The 21,003-nt window shown below is 40.4% G+C and overlaps 1 protein-coding gene across 2 annotated transcripts in view; it reads left to right on the top strand.

The window, feature by feature from the left end:
• TTC28 (tetratricopeptide repeat domain 28) overlaps positions 1-21,003 on the top strand; it is a 577,193-nt gene that overhangs the window by 14,064 nt on the left and 542,126 nt on the right. The window lies entirely within an intron of this gene.

Below are 21,003 nucleotides of genomic sequence, written 5' to 3'. Positions count from 1 at the left end.
CTTCCTTCAGAGGCGACTAGCACCAGCCAGCTGGTGCCCTTCATCAGAGGTCTGGGGCTAGGCCCTTGGGTCCTCTCTTTGCAAGTCAGACGTGACCACCAGCTGAGCAGTGCCTCCTCTCAGAAGTCTGAGCTTAGGTTCTCTGGACCCTTTTCTAAGCTTTTGCTAGCCAAGTGCTGGCTGTGATAGCTGCTTTCTGCAGCTGCTGTCTCTGATGCTTCAGAGTTCTCTTTTTGCTCCTTCAGCTAGTTACCTAGAGACTTTGTACTCAGTTAACAAATCTTATATTAAGTTCTATCTGGTCAGGTAACAGGTATGGTTCTTGTATGCTAACTGAATCTGGCTGATGTAGAGATGATAAGGACTAGTAGCTAACATGGGTTGGCTTAAGAACTTGTTATTACTTTTTTTTTTAGGGGTAATTCTAAGATGGCATAGTGTATCTTGATTTTCTTAAGTAATTTTATAAAGTATCTCATGATAATCTTTTGGACAACATGGATCTTATAGATTTGATTATAAAGTTGTTGAATTAGATAACCATAGAGTTAAAAGAAACTCGCAGAAAGTCTATACCAAAACACAGGACTCTTTATATGTATATATGTGTATCTCATCTTATTTACAAGACTTATTTCCTGGATGATGGCATGAGAGTTTAACTCTCCACTAAATGATGCTGAATATACAGAGAAATGTATTTCATTAATTATGTCTTTCTAGGTTCCTGCTGGATTCACTGTTTATTTGTAGGACCCTGTAATTCCAGGGGAAAATCCCAGGGCTTTTGAAACCAAAATCAGTCAAAAGGAGAAAAGGAGAAATAAAGTGAGAGAAACCCATTATTTCTTACAAGCAGTTGTCCCACATCTCTCTTGCCCTCTCTGCGCAAAAAGAGAGAGCTCCATCCAAGTCTCCGGTCCAGATAAGCCCTCAGTCCAGATAAACCCTCGGTTTGCCTATGTAATTACCTATTGATACGGAGATGGCTACTTCTCTGCACCCTTGGAAACACCTATTGATATGGAGATGCACTAAGGCCAGGTGAGAGATTCTGGAAATACTGTGGTTTTACCCACAGCCCACCCCTCCGGAAATCTCATCTCACAATCTGCACATTCCCCATCGTCCACAGTCGCCCGTGTGTGAGAAAACTGAAGCATTGTAACCAGACTAATAACATAAAATCATGACAATCCTCAAGCCAGAGGATTCAGCTAGGTTCAAAGTCCTATGCAGATTAAGTCCATAGCTTGCCTATTCCACAGGTAGGCAGTAGCTGAACAGGTAGGGAATTCAGAGCAATCATCACATGGCAGCTGCAGCCAGGGGGCGCATCCAGGCCACAAGGACCATAGAAGAGAATAACCGTAAGGGCAATAAGATACATATTTTAATGACACCAGCCAGGTAGGATGCATGCAAGAGAGCGGTCCTGTGACAGGACAGTGGCAGGAATGGGATCTCATCCTGGTCTAGCACACCAGACTTTCACCCCTCCCTGTGGGAGTTACAGATGGGTCAATATATAGGGCTACGGGAGGTACATGCACTGGCCATAAAGATAAAACAAAACTTCCCCACAAGGTCATGTTACCTCCTGATGTTTTTGGTACACTCCTTACACTCCTGTGATCTTTGGGAGCCACTATGCTGTACTCCAGGAACACACAGGAGGCCAGCTTCCAAGCCTTTTCCCCAAGGTGCCAGAAGGGCCAGCCATTGCTGGTCCATGTGTCAAAATGCTCAGGGCCACATCTGCTTAGCAGTGTCTCCAGGGTTTAATGCAGTGGGGGCTGGCAGCAGGATGTTGCTCTGCTGGCCGTATCCTGGCCTCAGTAACTCCTCTTTGGTTTGCACATGCAGTTGTACAGGAGAGGCAGCAAGGTGTGTGAGCACGTCCACAGGGCTCAAGGCGCCTTTTCAGAGCCTCTCATTCAAACACCGTAGCACTGTCCATAGGTGAACCGACCAGCCCCTTAGACTACTGGTGTCCGACTTCAGGTCAGATTTCAACAAACCGTTGTACCTTTCTATAATGCCTGCCCCGGTAGGGTTCTATGGTACACGAAACCTCTACTTTATTGCTGATTGCTTCACCCATTCTGCAACACATGTCCAATAAAATGGGTGCCTTGACTGCTATCAATCACCTGTGCCTGGCCATAGGCTACAAAGAGACTCTCTAGGCCCTTCTTGGTGGTTTGCTGTTCTGCATTATGTGCAGGAAAAGCAACCAACAGGCCAGTAACATTGTCCACACAAGTTATGGCATGCCGATACCCTTCTGTTATGGGCGGAGGCCCAATGTAGTCCATCTGCCACCTGACAAGGGGTTTCGGCCCCTTTACTATTGTCCCATGTTGCTGTGGGACGCTGTGTAAGTCCCTCTTAGAGCACACAAGGCACTCCTGGGCTTGGCCGACTTCCTCACAGGTCAACAGCAAGCCCCATGGACAGGTTACAGCCCACATTATCTTTTGCCTCGCGTGCAACAAACACTGATGTAACCATTAGGCTCCATCAGAGGCAGGCTTTCCTTCTAACCAAAGCACCTGGGCTAGTGTGTCTGCTTCATCATTCCCTGGGGGTGCCAAAGGCAAATGGCCACTCACATGATATGTGGTAACAGTTTTAGTCTGACCAGAGGCCCATAGGCCTTGCCACATCCAGTTGGCATGGTACCATGTCAATAGCCACAGGGTCAAACCCCAATAGACCAGCTGTCAGTGCAGACAACTACAGGGGAAGGCTCCTGGGTGATCACGAGCCATACCTCTGACAACTCAGCCCATTGGCTGCTCTTCCCCTCTCCATCCTCCATCCATATTGTCTCAGTCTTAGGATGGAAAGCCGCAGCCCTCCACTTCAGCGGCTGCCCACGACTGGAGCCCTCTGTGTACCAAGCATCTTCAGGTACAGGGGCTTTTCCCTCCTGATAAGGACTCTTGGCTACCAATGGCTCAAAAGCAAGTTCTTCCTGCTTTCCACTGGTAGAGGTCACTGGCCCTGTTAAGCGTTGGAGTTCTCCACTTAAGGGGCTAGTAAAGAGGGTGCTTTACTGCTGTAAATATGTGCCCCATTTGGCCAGTGTAGGTGTCTGTGCCAAGCCGCTCTGTGGCCTTTGAGTCTAATCTTACGCCCATCCCTTGATGGGATAGGTGGTTATTGCCTTGGTCAGAGCTGTTCCGGTGATGGGCTCTGTAGCCAGCAAGGTGCGGTACACAGCAGCCAGTTGCTTTTCTATCAAGGTGTACCAGACCTCTCTCCTTTCCATAGTTGTGACCAGAATCCAGTGGGTTGGCATGTCTGTTCAAACTGCTGCCAAAGACCCCATCCATAAACATCCTTGGGTACATGAATATCTAGCTCACAGGACCATGATGAGTTCATTACACTCAAGGCCTGTATGGCCTTAACTGCTTGTTTAGTAGCAGTAAAAGGAGCTGCACATGTCTCATCCCAGTCCCACCTGATGCCCTTTCGTACCAACTGGTATAAGGGCTTCAGAATTTGTACCAAGTGTGGGATAAACACTCTCCAGTAGCCCTAAAGACCCAAAAACTCTTGGGTCTACCACAGTGGTAGGGGTAGGGAAAGCCTGGACCTTGTCTGTGACTGCTTCAGGAATAACTTTAGTTTTACCTGACCAGACAACCCCAAGAATTTTATAGACAAAGAAGGTCCCTGGACCTTGGTACTGTTCACAGCCCATCCTTTCTCCTGTAGATGTTGCGGCAGTCTAGCTTCTGCCCCTTCTAAATCTGCAAGAGAATCAGACGTGAGCATAATTTTATCAGTGTGGTGATACAGCCACACCGATTGTTGTTTCTTCCACGTGGCCAAGTCCCATGACAGATGGTGGGACTGTGGAGGTATCCCTGTGGCAGGACAGTGAATGTCCACTGCCGGCCTTCCCACATGAAGGCAAACTGTTCCTGGCTTTCCTGTGCTATGTCAACAGAGAAAAAAGCATTAGCAAGGTCTACTACATAAGGATATGTCCCTAGTTCATGACTGAGAGTGTCCATTAGGGCTGCTATAGAGGGGACAGCAGCATGCAAAGGGGGTGTGACTTTATTCAGTTACCTGTAGTCCACAGTCATACGCCAGGAGCCATCTGACTTTCTCACTGGCCACACCAGGGAATTAAAAGTGCTATGAATGGGCTTTATGATGTCCTCCCTCTCCAACTCTTGTAGAGTTTCTCCAATTTCCTTGTGTCCCCCAGGCAATTTATACTGCTTAGAAATGTCACTTGTCTAGGTATAGGCAGAGCTACAGGTGGGTGCTTAGGATGTCCCCTCAATACTGCCTTTACCACATGTATCTGCAGTCTGAACACACCTGCAGTGGTCTGAACACACCACAGGCCCTGCAGGATATCCACCCCCAAAATGTATTCAGGGATGGGAGAAATGTATACAGTATACTCCTTTAGGGGTTAATGCCCTATCTCCAGTGGGATTTGGGCTTTCTTAACTCTGACTGCCTTACCCCCATCGCCACCACAGAAAAACACTCACAGAGAAACACTCAGGGTTGCCATAAATCAAAGAACATTCAGCTCCTGTGTCCACCAGCACCAGGACACGTTGTACATTCACAGGGGACCAATGAACTGCTAATTCTATATGTGGCCTCTGGTCCCCACCATGTCCCCCAGATGGGGGTCTTGACCCTCCCCTCAGTCAAACCATAACACCCAGTTGTCATCATGTGGGGGTAAGGGCCCAGGCGGAGCCTGACTACTGTCCCCCAGGAAGTCTTGCAGGGACACAGGCTGGCTTCGCCTCCAGCTTCCATGTCCTGGACCTCAGAGGGTGGAACTGCTGCTCTGGCTTTAATTGGTGCCACAGTTCTAACAAGATCCTACTGGGCTGCCCATCAAGGTTTCCCTTTCACACAAAAAAACCTGGCCTTTATCAAATCAGCTCATATCTGGGTCCTTGAGACCTTCACCGGGGCCCTTTGCACCTCTCCTTTCAGTCACAGCCCATACTTCCAGGCTTATTGTTTCAACCTCCCCCAGATCTGCTAACGTACAAGTAGCCTCACTTATGGGTTGCCCTATGTGGGGGTCAAGAATAGTCACTAAGGACCCAAAGAGAGATGGGGGAGCTGTATGCAGCACCAGATTTCTCATTCCTTTGGTGACCAACTCCTCATTGGGGCTCTGGGGGTCCATATTATAGACGATATTTTTCATGTCCAATTCCCGCAACACCTGTTGGAGCTCTTCATACGTTTTCCAGCTAGTGGGGAATTATGGTAAATCACCCTGATTAGGCCAAACTGCCCTGATGCCTGCTGTCAGCCAATCCAGCACCACCCGATTCCCTGAGGTGTGATGGGCACTTGGCAGCTGCTGCTGGAGAGAAGGGTGAGTCGTCAGGGAAGCCAGTCTACTCATGTCAGATACTGACATAACAATGTATTCCACCCCATATCCCAGACACACAAAAGCCACGTGGGCAGAGGTTCTGATGGCTTCTGCCAATACTGGACGCTCATTCTGGCAGTAGGGGTGGAGCACAGAGTGCTCCGCAACCTGGGGAGGGGGGCTTCTCCCCTCAGGAGCCCGCAGTGTTTGTGTTTGTACTTTCTTAATTACAACCAGGCAGGCCTTTGATACAGGAGAGGTTGGTGCCTTCGGCTGTGGCCTCAGAAACAGATCGGCCATTGGCCCCAGCCTCTCATCGTCTCCCGACACCTTCTCCACCAACTCCGGAGCTTAAAGCACTGCTTTCTTCCACCTCCCCCACGACCTTCTGCAGTGCGGACCCTTCTGCTATCTCCCCCCTCACTGCGGCTAAGGGATTTTCCAGGAGCGTGACCCGTCCCCTTAATAACTGTCTCTCTTCCTTAAGGGGATCCCATAGGTTATCGCCCAGCTTCTCCAAGTAATGTTGAAGTGTGTCTCTCTCCTGCTGAAGTCTCTCTCTCTCCTCGATAACCCTCTCTCTCCTCAATAATCCTCTCTCTCTCCTCAATAATCCTCTTTCTCCTCAATAACACTTTCTACTGTCTTGATGAAAAGAGACCCTACAATGCCAGCTGCTACATGGCCACTCAGGGCCTCTAAGCAGTCTTCTGTCTGACGGAGGGCTAATTCTGCAGCTTCCGGTGTCTCCACTCTAACCCAATTCTGGGGAACGCCACACCCCTCTAGGAGGTGCTTTACCCTAGACCAGTTCCCCACTGGGGCTCCCCAATTGGAAGCCCCCCATATAGGGGGTTCACCCTCTACCACTGCAGTCACCGAGGCCTCCCCACCATCCCTAGAGGCAGACTACCCAAGGGTTGCACCCATGTAGACAGAGTTCGGGTTCAGAGATTCTGCCAACTACCGCCAGATGTAACCCTGGGGCAAAATACCTCTAAAACCAAAATCAGTCAAAGGGAGAAATAAAGTTAAGAAACCCTTATATTTCATACAAGCTGTCGTCACGTCTCTCTCTTGACCTGGCTACAGCAGAGAGCTCCACCCAACCACTCTGGTCCAGATAAATCCTCGCACACCCTTGTAATTGCCTATTGATATGTAGATGGACTACAGCTCTCCACCCCTTGGAAACACCTATTGATATGCAGGTGCACTAAAGCCAGGTGAGAGATTCTGGAAATATTACAGTTGTACCCACAGTGTCTTTCTCCTTCCAAAGCCTGTCTCTCTCCTTGATTACCCTGTCTCTTTCCTTGATAACATTTTCCACTATCTTGACGAAAAGAGATCCTACAAGGCCAGCTGCTACACAGCCATTCAGGGCCTCTAAGCAGTTTTCTATGTGACGGAGGGCTAATTCTGCAGCTTCCCGTGTCTCCACCTTTCCCCAGTTCTGGGGAAGGCCCCACCCTTCTACGAGGCTTTACCTTAGACCAATTCCCCATTAGGGGCTCCCCAGTTGAAGTCCTACATATAGGGGTTCCCTAGTGAAGCTGCATCCTCAACTGCTGCAGCCGCTGCAGCCTTCCCACCATCCCTAGAGGCAGCCCACCCAAGGGTCACAGCCATGTACACAGATTTTGGGTTCAGAGGTCCTGCCAGTTACCACCAGATGTAACTCTGGAGTTAAAACTCTGGGGGAAAATACCTTTGAAATCAAAATCAGTGAAAGGGAGAAATAAAGTGGGAGAAACCTGTTAATTTCTTACAAGCAGTTGTCCTGCATCTCTTTCAACCCAGCTGCAGAAGAAGAGAGCTCCACCCAACCACTCCAGTACAGATAAAACCTTGCACCCCCTTGTAATTACCTGTCGATATGGAGATGGACTAGTTCTCTCCTCCCCTTGGAAACACCTATTGATGTGGAGATGTACTAAAGCCAGGCAAGAGATTCTGCAAATATTGCAATTTTACCCACAGCCCCCTTCTTTCTAATGATCTCTTGGTGGATTTTTTAATCATATTTATTTCAATAAAAGTTAATTTTCTCTTTGGGACTATTAGGAAAAATTGTGAAAGACTTGAAATGTACTTGGAAAAAGATTACTAGATGTTTTTATCTAGTGGGAAACTAAGTTGTCTGGAATGCAGTGTATTCTTGGGTTATCTAATTCTATGAAGTTTACACTTTACATCGTCTGAACTACTCTATTGCAGTATACATTGTAGATAACTGATAGCAATGCGAATTATTCTTGTCCATAGACATGTAAATGTTTTTTCCGGGTGAAGGGACAATTGATTTCATTTGTCTTCCTCCCCTGAAAAGGCCTTTGTGCATCTACAATTGACCCTTGAACAATGTGAGGTCTAAGGGTGTCAACTCCCTGCACAGTCAAAACTCTGTATGTAACTTCTGACTCTCCAAAAATTAACTACTAATAGCCTACTGTTGACCTGAAGCCTTACCAATACCATGAAGAGTTAATAATTATTTTATATGTTGTATGAATTATGTACAGTACTCTTACAATAAAGTAAGCTAGATAAAAGAATGCTATTAAGGAAATTATAAGAAAAAATACATATACAATACCATACTTTATTTATAGAAAAAAATTTGCGTAAAAGTGGACCTGCATAGTTTAAACCCATGTTATTCAAGAGTCAACAGGTATTTATTCATTCAGCATTTCTGATTGCCTATACATGTGTGGCACTTTGAGTTCTTCTCTGAATTGATTGTAATATTTTACAGGGTCACTCATTAATAAATACCAATTAAACATTAATAAAAATTAAGATTAAATAAAATATTTGATGTGTATTCATTTTATTTTTGTATGAGAATTATGATTTACCTTTATAAATATGGATATTTTAATAGGAACAGGATCATTAGTGGTTTTACTCACTGATCCATCTCCCACAAAATGCCTATCAAAAATGAAAAGTGTGAAAGTACCAGTGAGTTCAGAGATTTGTAATAGCCTCAGAAATTTCTATTATTTGTCATAATTGCTGAAAAGCAACGCTTTTAAAATTTAATGCCACGTGTTAATATAAATTATTCATGCTTATATGTTAAATGTTTAAGTTGCATGTATTTGTAAATTGGTTGAATTTGAAATTTTAATTATTAATTTTGACCTTGTATATTTTGAATATCTGTTATAAGTAAATAAGCCAAACTATTTTCCATTTTAGCCTTAAAAGAAAGGAGTTGGTTGTTTATCTAATAAAATGGTATTGACTTATTTATAACCATCTCAAGTGAATAGAACAGTGTAGACATACAAAGTTATGAATATCAGATTTATGCTTGTTAAAAACCAAAATTTAACTGAGGAGATTTGACTTGGCTTTATTCAGTGATTCATAAATCAGGCAGCATCCTATGTAGCAAGTAAAAAGGAGCTCTGAGGAGCTATACGAAATGGAAGACTTTTATAGACAGAAGAGGACAGAAAACGGAAGTTTCTAACAAAGAGTGGATTATTTCAGGCAAGATCACCGTCCTTTGGGGCTGGTCAGGCAGTTCACATTCCTGACCTAAAGGTCACATTCCTGGGAGAGGCTGAAACTACAGTTAGCTTGTATGTCAAGTCTTGGTTTGCTATCATGGACAAGTGACTCCATTTTGGACCTAGTTTTCCTTTTTTCTTTCTTTTTTTTTAACAATCCCCCACTTTTGATCAGACTCTCAGCTTAACAGAGATGTGATCAAAATTTAAATCATTAGTACCAGTCCCACCTACCTCTCTAAAGTTTTTGTAGTTGTTGCTGATCCTTTGTATGGTATTCATAGGTCATGACATTTTTTGCTTAATCTCTGATAGTCACAGGCCACGACTTCAAGGGCACAATTTATAAGTTGGCCATTCTCTTTGTTCCTTTTTTGTCACTCCAATCTTAGTGAGATCACTTGCTTCCTGGTTAGTGACAGTGAACATGCATTTAAAGCCTTTGAGAGAATATAGTGTGCCAGGGAGATTACTATGACTATTATAATTAGGATAATTCCCAATGTCTGCAGGGTACTTTGGAACCATGGTTTCCAAGACCTAAACCAACGAAAATAGAGTAAGTCAAAGACCCCACTGAAAGAATCAGTTGTAGCCAGATATTTGAGGAAACTAGATTTAGAACCAGTTCAGTTACAGGTAATTTTCTTTACAATTACTCCCATTTTTTTTAAACAAAAGATAATTACAGTAAAACTAATTTGTTTGCATTAAATCTGGCCTGATTATTTGCATACACGCATCAAGAATAGTAATTGTATATATAGACTCTTTTTAAGACTTTTTTGCTGGAACTTTGTATCTCAAAAACTTTTTAAAGAACTTTTTTCTAAAATAAAAGTTTAAGGAACTTTTATCTTAAAATCCTCTGAAGCCAGAAAGCCAAGCCAAGACCTCACTATAACTCCAGGGGGAAAATCCCAGACCAAAATACCTTTGAAACCGAAATCAGTCAAAGGGAGAAATAAGGTGGGAGAAACCCATTTATTTCTTATAAGCAGTCTTTCCGCATCTCTCTTGACCTGGCTGCAGAAGGAGAGAGCTCCACCCAACCTCTCCGGTCCAGATAAGCCTTTGCTCACCCATGTAATTACCCACTGATATAAAGATGGACTACTTTCTCCACCCCTTGGAAACATCTATTGATATGGAAATACACTAAAGCCAGGCAAGAGATTCTGGAAATACTGCAATTTTACCTACATTCACCATCAAATTTTACTGCAATACCATTCCAAAGCCTTGGTGATATGGCCAATGGTTCCAATTGTATCCTGTTACAAGGAGAACAGATTTCTATTGAGCTTATGTAAATAACTAACTATATTGCTATGAAAAGAATATTCAAAGAATTTCTGAGTTCTGGAGGGATCAGGTAGGGAGAAAAAGTAAGTGTTTTATTTTTATGAAGGTACACTTTACCTAATTGCTGTAAGTGGCTTAAGAGAAAAGGTTTCCTTAAATCTGGAAAAAAAACAAAACATTAAGGAACCAGCAATGTTTCAGACCAAAGTCTTAAAAATTTATCATCTCCTTCCTCAGTTAATTTTGTCCCATGTAATCAGTACTTGTTCTGCTTTCATGCAGTTTAGTTTCATGCTCTTAAAGTTATCAGTAACCTGCATTTGTCAAGTCCTTCCCATGAATCTCCTTGAAGATGAAGCATTTTTGCAAGAACACCCTGCAAAAGCAGTTGGATAAAACAGTACCCTCTATAAAGTAACGAAAGACTTAAAATGTGTATTTTAAAGATCTGAGAGTTCACTATAATGGAAGTAACTAGGAAATTTGATTATTTCTGTGACGTACAACATTTAAAAACTGGAATTATGACTGATAACATATACTAGGACATCAGATTTCTAGGAATCTCATGCAGTCTATCACACTTATATACCTATGCAAATACAACATAAGGAAGGCTCAGTATTTTTGTAGTAGTCAGTGCTTCCCGTGTGATTTGACATATTGAATAAGTCTAATTTTTTTAACATCTCACTTTTTATAAAGAGAGAGAACAAATCTTTTGTTTCAGGGTCCCTCTAGAAAATCCCAAAGTTAGTTCTAAGTCAAAAAGACTTCATTTAGGATTTGGTTTTGTCAAAATTTGTCAAAAATATCAAAGGTTTTAAAATAGTTGGTCAAATTGGACCATGGGTCATAGGGAAACAACACCCAGTTATCCATTTAACCATGGTGACAGTTAAACACTTTGCAGGCAAATACGGACAGTTAAATAGTTATGAAAAAAAAGAAAAACCCTTGGCATTTTTAATAGAGAAGATTTAGGTTTCTTAAGTAATCAAAGACTTCAAAAAGACAACATGGGAAATTATTTTGTCAAAACATAAAATCTTTGTTTTCTAGGTAGATTACTTTAAAAAGTAAAGAAAAACCTTTTATAATCTCTTACCAAGAGCACACAAATAGTCCAAGATAACTTTGCCCTTTAACAGAGAGAAAACCGAATTCTAATTTTGTACCAGATGACTTTTGATATTAAAACTCATTCACTTAATTAAATTCATTCCAGTCTTAGCCATCCTGACCATGCATAAAACGCCGTTTCAAAGACTTCTTTTTTACCAAACTTAGTGGCTTTAATTACATATATTAGAATTTTTAACCGTAAAAATTTTAATTTTTACTGAAAGAAGAGAAACAATTATAAACTGTCTCTTACAGTAGCATTCTGTGGATTGACAGACTTATAAATACTTCTTATAGTTAGTTGATGGGAATACATGCTTTCTCACAGTAAATTTCTCAGCATGGCAAAAAACTTGTTTACCAATAGACCCAAATATCTTCAGTTCCTTTGTAAGAGGAAGCAAAAAGTGCATAAACCTAGTATAAGTAGTGTTTCAGTATTTTATCTTATTTGGAAATGATCTAGATATTTAACGACTATCCATCATTTAACTCAACCTAGCAAAGCTTTAAGGTTTCAGGTTACCAGAGGGATATGGGGAAACTGTTAAAAAAAAAACTTTTATCCTGCTTACATCTATTTTTTCACTTGTTCTTAGTAATAATGTTTAGACCACTTTTGAAAATTTCATCTTACCAAGTTATTTTTCTTGCTGACAAGTTTTGTTAAGAAAGAGAACATGAACTTATTGGATTAGTACACCCAGGTAGAATAAAAGCTGTATATCTGCATTATTTTTAAAGTTGGTAACTCTATAGCGACATGTCTGATTTAATTAAGCCAACAAACTTAAACTAGCTTTTAATTACTAAAGATTATCTGAGTTCACATGAATTTGAAAAGCATTTGGGTTGGTTTTTTTATTATATTCTAAGAATTTTATGAATATGTGATTCAGATAATTACTTAATTTTCTTTTAAGTCAATTAAATAGTACTCTTTTATTTATATATATATAGACACACATAAATAGACAGATGCAGAGATCTTATAGCTTGCATTTTAAAATTACTTCCATGAATCAGGTACAATAATGCAAAACTTGTAAGTTATAATAAACCAAGATTGGATCCAAATTACATTTCTGGCAGATGGAATGAATTAAGGTTACCTACTTAACATCAAAGCTTTTTACTGATATTTGTGGGAAGACAAGGTTTTTCATTTACCTGAGCTTCAAATAATCTTTCCCCATTTTATTCTTTTTTTGATAAGAATTACCTCCCTAAAATTTGCATTTCAAAGATAGAGTCTGGATAAGTGCTCCTGGAGAGGGCTAGGTTTCAGAACATTTATATCTCAAAGACAAAAAGCATGTTGTTTTCCTTGGCTGTTGAGGGAATACTGTGGCAGTTTAATAACAATTCCTCAGAGTCCCAGCGACCCTGGGAGGGGCCCCCATGGCATTCCTTCTTAGAGGGTAGTATGGGCTTCTGTAAGGCCACTTAGTGGACTTTTGTTAATGGTTGTATAGTCTCTTTAGAGTTAAAAGACAATTTAGAAAGATTGCTAGAATGCGTACTCAAAGGATGACAGAAGGGAGTATTAGGAGTTAATGTCAGTCATAGTCTTTCATTTTAGGTACCTCTTGTGTCTTTAATTTTTCACTGTAGTCTATTACAATGATTTTTTTTAGTGAAGCTATTTTGGAATTTTGAAGATTTTTGTAGGCTTCTGCATGCCAATTGAAATAGGTATTCTATCTGTTTGTTGTGGGAGCCCTTGCTTTTAAGCATATTTCTTAAATGAATGATTTTGTCTAATTAGAACATTTCACATAATGGCCATTGTAATTCTAGGTTGATTTTAGTAAGATTTTGCCATTTTTGTAGCTTTCTACAGCTTCTGGACCATAGTTCTTAGACATAAAATAAGCAGGATCTACACAAAACAGACATGTGTACCTTAACACATCAGCAGTAACCAAGAGATATACTGTGAACTGGACAGGAGAACTGTGAACTACACACCACTACCAATTCCTGTGCATCTTGGGACTGGGGAGAGTTCTGGACCAGCAGGCCCCCAAAGTAGGGACTGTGGATTGACTGTGGACCTGAGAAAGTGGGGAAAGGACTGAACCAGCTGACCCCAAAAGTGAGGACTGTGGACTGGACTGGGTTTATAAAAGGGGAATTGGAGACTGGAAAGCCAATTAAATTGGGAGCTTGTTGCAAAGAGAGTGGAGCTCAGAACTGAGAGGAACTTACTCATGTCCCTTGGAAATGGCAAGCAAGACAGAGAACTCGAAAGACTTCTTGGGTACCACACCTGTGTTTCTCATTGTCCCTAAAGCTGTCAGAAGTTCATTTTGGATTCCACTGCTGCCACCAAATCTGTTAAAAAACAAAATTCAACTGAGTAGATTTGAAGATTTAATTGACTTTATTCAATGATTCATCAGTCAGGCAGCATCCCCTTTAGCAAGTAGAAAGGAGCTCTGAGAAACTGTACAAAATGAAAGACTTATAGGCAGAAAGGGGCGGAAGAAAGTTTCTAAGTGTAGCTCTGGGAGTAGGGGCTTCTCTGTCTGGGGCAATTTCTCTGTGAATTCAGTGAGACCGAATAAAGGAAAGTGAAAGAAGTTGGGGATAAAAGTGGGTACCACGTTTATTCCCATGCGGTCACAGACAGCTCGGTACATGTGGCTGGCTCGAATGTGCTCCCCAGGCCGGCTATACATTCTGCTCCCTCGCATGAGCTTAATTCTCCAGGAGCACTGGGGCTCCACTGGCTCTCTCAGGGCTCTCTCCCTGTTCTCCATGGCCACATGTTCCCTCCCTGACCCTGGCACCAGGAGGAACTCTGTGGGTGGGTCTCCAGTGATTGGCGGTTGCCTTACCAATTATGTACCAGGAACTGAGGGGAGGAGAAAATGGATGTTTCCTCTCCAGTCCTTCTGTGGGCCAGCACTCCCATGACTGATCAGCAGCTCTTTTGGTGGTAAGCATCCCATAAATGTCCAAACAGGCTCTTCTTATCTACACATTGGGTGCTATTAAGGCCAGGTGGAAATTCTGGGAAGAGAGTTCCATACCCGCCCCCCACCTACAGTAACAAAGAGTGAATTGTTTCAGATAAGGATATCTTCCTTTGAGGTAAAAGTGAGGGTCTATGATGCAGATTATCTCACTGGCGCTGATCAGGTAATTTACATTCCTGGGCTGAAAGTCACATTCCTGGGAGAGGCTTATAGTTAGCTTATATATTAAGTCTAGGTTTGCTGTCATAGGACAAGTGACTCCCTTTTGGGCCTGTTCTTTTTTTTAGCATGTAGTAAATCTCCAAATCAGAGTTTTTATTGAATGGTTTGTGGTCTAGATTCTGTTATTTGTTGGCCTAAATTATGGGAATTAACAAGTAAATGCATTTTGGGCTGGCTGACTTTACCTTTCTTCAAGCAAAACAAAATAAACAAAACCTCAACAGGTCACAAAATCTATAAATGGGAAACTGGAATGTTTTTAAATGACCATAATTTTGGCCATAGTGCCAGCACAGCTTATTCAGTTTGCAAAAAAAAAGACAGGCTTAAGTAGTATTTTTAGCATATTTCAAACTGTAGGAACAAAGTTTTGCACAATCTTAATAGGTGTTCTGGGAGGTGAATGAAATATTATGTTTTCAGATAATATCTGAGAGGAAATATACATTAATAAGAGCATGAACGCCAGATCCAGAGTGCCTGAGTTTGAATCACAGCTCTACTGCCTTTTAGCTTATTACTTTCACACCATCCCTTTTTGTTAGGTTATTTAACCTTTCTGTGCCTTGGTCTTTCATCCTAAAATGGGGAAAATAATAATTTTGTGAAATTAGATGAGTTAACATATATAAAGTACTTAGAATAGTTCCAGGCACATCCTAAGTGCTCAGTAATAATAATTCTTCTTCTTATTTGGAAACACTATACTCTTCCTTGGAAACTCACGATTATATTAACATATCAAATGTTCTAAGGAAGGCTTACAATAAACAAATCTAATTTTTTCCAAACTATTTGAAAATATTGGCAACTGTTGTTCTAGAATCAGTTAAAAGAGGCTTCAAATGTTAAGAAATAAAATTTTCAAAGATGTGAGTGAGGAATTTACCCCAAATTACTTACATTAATTTCCCCCAAATTATTTTACAATGGAATACCTTTTAAAGGACTTTTCAAGGATTAAAATCATTTCAAGAAAGAGTTGGGGAACTGTCTTCTTAATTGCCCAAAGGGCTAGGAATTTATTATAAGGATAAATGGCAACTGCTTTAGTGTTGAGAGCTGACCTCTCATCATGTATTTAGTTCTTTTGGGCTCTTGTGTTAGATTCTCTAAGTACCTTTAAAGCTAATGTTAGAAATGGCATAAAACTAAATGTGATTTCTTCCCAGAGGAATCAATGTTTAAACCAAAGGGTATTAATAAGAAGCCTACATGTTGGAACATGTATCAGGGAGTCACTCTGGCTGGGAGGAGGAGGGAGATTAAGAAAGAGTGGGCTGCACATCACTTCAAAAAAAAAATGCAGAAAAGGTTTTAAACCAGCCAATAAAATTAAGTCAAATGTAAAGAAAGCCTCATATAGATATAACTTGCTTAGATGATATTGGGGAGAGAATGTGAACCCTGTAGCACCCAGCCAATGAGGAACCAGGGGAGGGGCCCGTGTGCTAAGGAATAAACTGCTTGCTGTAAACCCCCTGAGTGTGCCTGCACACCAGACCCCCGATCCTGCGAGACCGCCATTAAAACCTCGCTCTGCTGTTCTCTTTGACTAAGTTTGGACCAGTAAGTGCATTTCTCACAGCTGACAAAACTCTAAACTAGCTCTGTCCAGTAGAACTTTCTGTGAAGATGGAATGTTCCTTAACTGCATTGTACAATTTGGTAGCTACTAGCTACAGTGTGGGGCTATTGAGCACTTGTAGTGTGGCCACTACATCTGAGGAACTGAATCTCTAATTTTATTTAATTTTGATTAAGTAAAACAAAAATTTAACTAGCCACATATGGCCGTGGCTACTGGATTAGTGCAGCTCTAAACAGTTTTGGCCCTATTACCTCTATAACCTTATATGCTTTTCCTCTCTACCCTGCCCTCATCTACCCTGTTCCTCAAACATGGTAGGCCCTTACTGCCTTAATTTTGTTTCCTCTTGATGTCTAATTCTCTATTTGCTTGGTCAATTTCTTTAACTTTATCTGGTTTGTCACTCTGATCTAGAGGTTTCCTATTGGCATCACTAGTTTGATCAGTTGTGGCCTGGTTAGGAGGGTTTTTCCTGCCTTGGGAAGCACTGGGCTTTGAAGGCATCATGAACTGCCCAAGTCTGCTCGTCACAGACGGAGCCAGTATTTTTTTGGCAAGCAGCTTGGACTGTTACTCAGTATATACAGATTTTATCTCCAAGGCCTATGAGAATGCCTGGCATATAGTAGATAATCTGACTATGTGCTTCCTGGGAAATATTTTCCTAAACTAAGTTCATAATGCTTTTCCCCCATTTTCTTCTAGGAGATTTAGTTCTTACATTTGTTACCCATTTGTTTCAATGTACCTTTTTTTCCCCCTCCTTTCTGGTTCTCTTTTGGATTAATTGAAAAATTTTATTATTTTCTTATTTTTCTATAACTTGTTAATTATGTGGTTTTTCACTCTTCATTTGTGATTCCCTTAGTGATTATGACATGCATGCTTGACCTAGTATGGTCTAATGAAATTGATATGTCCATCTACCTGGACGCTTGTGCTGGAAGCTTGATACTTAAAAGTGTGGTGTGTACGCCACCGACACTGTATCATCTGGAGCTTGTTAGAAAAGCAGAATTTCTGGTATCATCCTAAACCTTTTGAATCAGAATCTACATTTTAACAAGATTTTCAGTTGATTTGCATGTACATTGAGACTTGAGCAACACTTTCTTAGAGAACTTTAGCTCCATTTATTACCTCCTGTGTTTTGTGTTTCATATATCTTAAACTTCATTTAGACATTGCAGTTATGTTAATAGCTGATGTCCATTTATATTTTCTCATGTAGTTACCTGTTCCAGTGTTATTCCTTCCTTGCTACATTTTCATGTTTCTAAGATAGTTTTTCTTCAGTATTTCTTTTACTAGTTCTTTTAGTATTTCTTTTAGTGCAGGCCTCTTGATGAGTTTTTCTTCAGTATTTCTTTTACTAGTTCTTTTACTATTTCTTTTAGTGCAGGCCTCTTGATGAATTCCCTCAGATTTTTTTTGAACAAATATTTAGTTTACCTTTTTAAATATTGAGATATAATTAATAGAAAATTCATCATTTTAAATGGTGTAAAATTCAGTGATTTTTAGTATATGCATGACCATCATCACTGTCTAATTCCAGAACATTTCTATCACCCTCGCTGGTACTTATTAAGGTGTCCTATTTCCCCTACTTCTGACTGTTGGCAACCGCTAATTTGCTTTCTGTCCCACTGGGCTTGCGTTTTTTGGGTATTTAATATAAATGGAATTATACAATGGTCTTTGGGTCTGGCTTCTTTGACTTAACATAGTGTTTTAAAGATTCATCTGTGATCTCATGTGTATCAGTATTTTATTCCTTTTTATGGTTCCATTGTATGGTTATGCCACATTTTGTTTATTAACTTATCAGTTGGTAGACATGTGGGTTGCTTCCACTTTTTGCCTATGTATTTTTATTTCACAACAATAGTAATATCACTCCTTTTAGTTCCTGGACCCAGTCCAATATATGTGTGTGTGTGTGTGTGTGTGTGTGTGTGTGTGTGTGTGTGTGTGCGTGTCTGAGGGGGTCTTCCCATGCACAACACTGAACAGTTCAAGATCACCAGCAGGATGTCTGAGAGTTCCTCTCAATGCTGATGCTATCTGCCCAGAGACAGCACCAGATTCCCCAGGTTAAGAGCTTCATCCCAGGTTAAGACTGTCCCCCACCCCCTACTCCAGACTCAGGTCTTAAGTCCCGGCCGGTTCCCTGTGCTTCTGACCAGCCGGGTACAGATTGGAGGTTCCAATGACGTTCCCCTTAGGTTCAATTAATTTGCTAGAAATGGCTCACAGAACTCAGGAAAACAATTACTTTTACCAGCTTAATAAAGATACCTTAAAGGATACAAGATAACAGCCAGATGAAGAGATATATAGGACAAGGTACCAAATAAAGGAGCTGCTATCCTCGTGGAGCTTGGGGCCTGGCGGTGGCACGTGGAGGTGTCTGGTTCCCCAAGCATGGAAACTCTCCAAGAGCAGCAGGATCTCAGGGAGAGGGAGATGCTCTTCTCAGGGGTTTTTTGAGGGCTTCACTGTGTGGTCATGATTGACTAAATCTTCGGCCATTGGCTGATTCAACATCCAGCCCCTGCCCTTGGGTGGGGTCCAAAAATCTCTCATTAATATGACAAAACCCTCATTTCACCTTCAAGGCCCTGAAACATTTTCAGGAACTGTGGATGAAGACCAAATATACCTGGGAAATATTTATTTGGTCATCTGAATGACCAAATATGTATTTTTCATAACTCATTATATTGCAGCCTATTATAAAAAATGCTATGATGAAGAAATGCTACTGTGTGTGCAAGTTGTTGCGTGGACATGTCAGTTCATTTGGGCAGACGCCTCGGAGTAGAATTCCTGGGTCATATGGTAACTCTGTGTTTAACTTTTTCAGAAACTGCCAAACTTCTCCATAGTGGCTATGCCATTTTAAATTCCACCAGCAATTATATGGTTCCTGGGTCAGCTTCATTTGAATACTATTTTGTCTAGACACAGAATTTTAGGTTAGCTGCTGTTGAAATCATTTCTGTTGAGTTCACAGATTTGAAGGTAATGTGTGTTTTTTCCCCTATTTGGTTTAATGTTTTCTCTTTGTTTCTGGTTTTTAGCAGTTTGTCTATGAAGTGGGTAGGTCTGGTTTTCTTTGCATTATCTTGGGATTGGCTGAAGTTCTTAAAGCAGTGGGTTCAATATTATATGAGGTGATGTCTTTCATCAGTTTTAGAAAGTTCTTGGTCATGAGGTATTTAGATATTGCCTGTATTCCCTGCTCTTTCCTTCTGGGATTCCACTTATAGGTGTGTCAGAACTTAAGGGTATGTTTCTTATGTCTTTTATGTACCCATTTTGCTTTTTCTTTTCAGGTATATTTCGTTTTGGGTACTTTCTACAGACTCTTCTTCCAGTGTATTAATCCTGTCTTTTATTGTGTCAGATCTTATAAACCCATGTGCAAAGTTCTTGATTTCAGGTATTATATATTTTAGTTTTGAAATGTACATTGAATTCTTTATATGTGATATATTCTCCAGTGAAGTTTTTTGCTATTTTCTTTTTTAAAAAAATACACAACTAATATATAGCCTTTGCTTATCCATATGGGGCTCTTGTGTGAATTCAAAAAGGTCTTAACTTGAAGCATAAGAATAGCATGGAGAATGGAGAGTGACTTTGTGAGATTTAGGAAGTGGTGGCTCCTTCCTCTAGTTTTGTGCAGCTCTGATCCAGGGTGCAAAGGCCGACTTTGAACTTCTTTTTGTCTTCTCAGCAGGACACTCTTAGAAAGTGAACAGATTCCACAACTATATATGGGTGCCCTGATATATAAAGGTAGGCTGTAGTCTATATTCAGAATGATTTTTTTAATATTTTGAAAAAAAACAGGTAATATATGCATATAGTAAAATATCAGACATTACCAAAATTGAAGTGTTGGTCTCCCTCCTATCCCACCTTCCAGTCCTCAAACAAGTCTCTTTTGAGGCAGTTACTCTATTGGTTTGTATATTGTTTCTGGCATAATGAGCCTATGTATATTTAAAGATGTAAGTGTATATACATATATGCGTTATTTCCTTCCCCAATCTTCATGGAAGATAACATATTCTACATCTCTCTATTTTGCATCTTGATTTTTTCTGTCTTTCCATACAGTGTATAAAATCTTCCTCATTCTTTTGGCTGGGTTTGCAGTATCAATTATATGGACCTATTAAAAATAAGTATATCTATTTTCCTGTTGTATAACATTTAAATTATTTCTAACCTCAGGCTAATTAAAAGAAATGACATTGTTATGAACATCCTTGTATATGTGATTTTTTTTACATGATTTAATATATCTGTAGGATAAATTGCAAGAAGTGGAAAAAATTTCTAGAATTCAAAGGAGATAAATGCCTTTTACATTTTTATAGATATACCTAAGTCGCCTGCCTATAAAGAAATTATATCAGTCTATACCTCTACCAACAATGTATGAGTGTAAATTTTCTTTATCCCCTTATCATTAAAGTATACTGATAATTTTTTTCCACTAGTATGAGAGGTGAAAAATGATATCTTAAGGTTTAATTTTCTTTTAAAATAATTGAAGTCACACATAAAAAAAAAGTGCTTTAAAGCCATATGGATTTCCTTTCTTGTGACCTATCTGTGCATAGCCTTTGTTCATTTTTTCCACTCGGATTTTCTTCTTAGTAATTTCTAGGAGATTTTTATATTGCAAGAAAATTAGCCTTTTGCCATGTGTTCTTTTCTTTTTTAAAAAAGTCTGTTTTCCATAGAGATTATTTAAAATTTTTGTGTTGTCAGATTTATCAGTCTTTTCTATGTTTTAGTCTTCATGTTATACATAGAAAGGCCTTGCTCAGTTTACATGAGAAAAAA

The sequence above is a fragment of the Manis javanica genome, chromosome 15 (assembly GCF_040802235.1).
Source record: "Manis javanica isolate MJ-LG chromosome 15, MJ_LKY, whole genome shotgun sequence".
Classification (NCBI taxonomy): domain Eukaryota; kingdom Metazoa; phylum Chordata; class Mammalia; order Pholidota; family Manidae; genus Manis; species Manis javanica.
The sequence above is the reverse complement of the archived record's forward strand: the minus strand, read 5'-3'. Positions and strand labels throughout refer to the sequence as shown.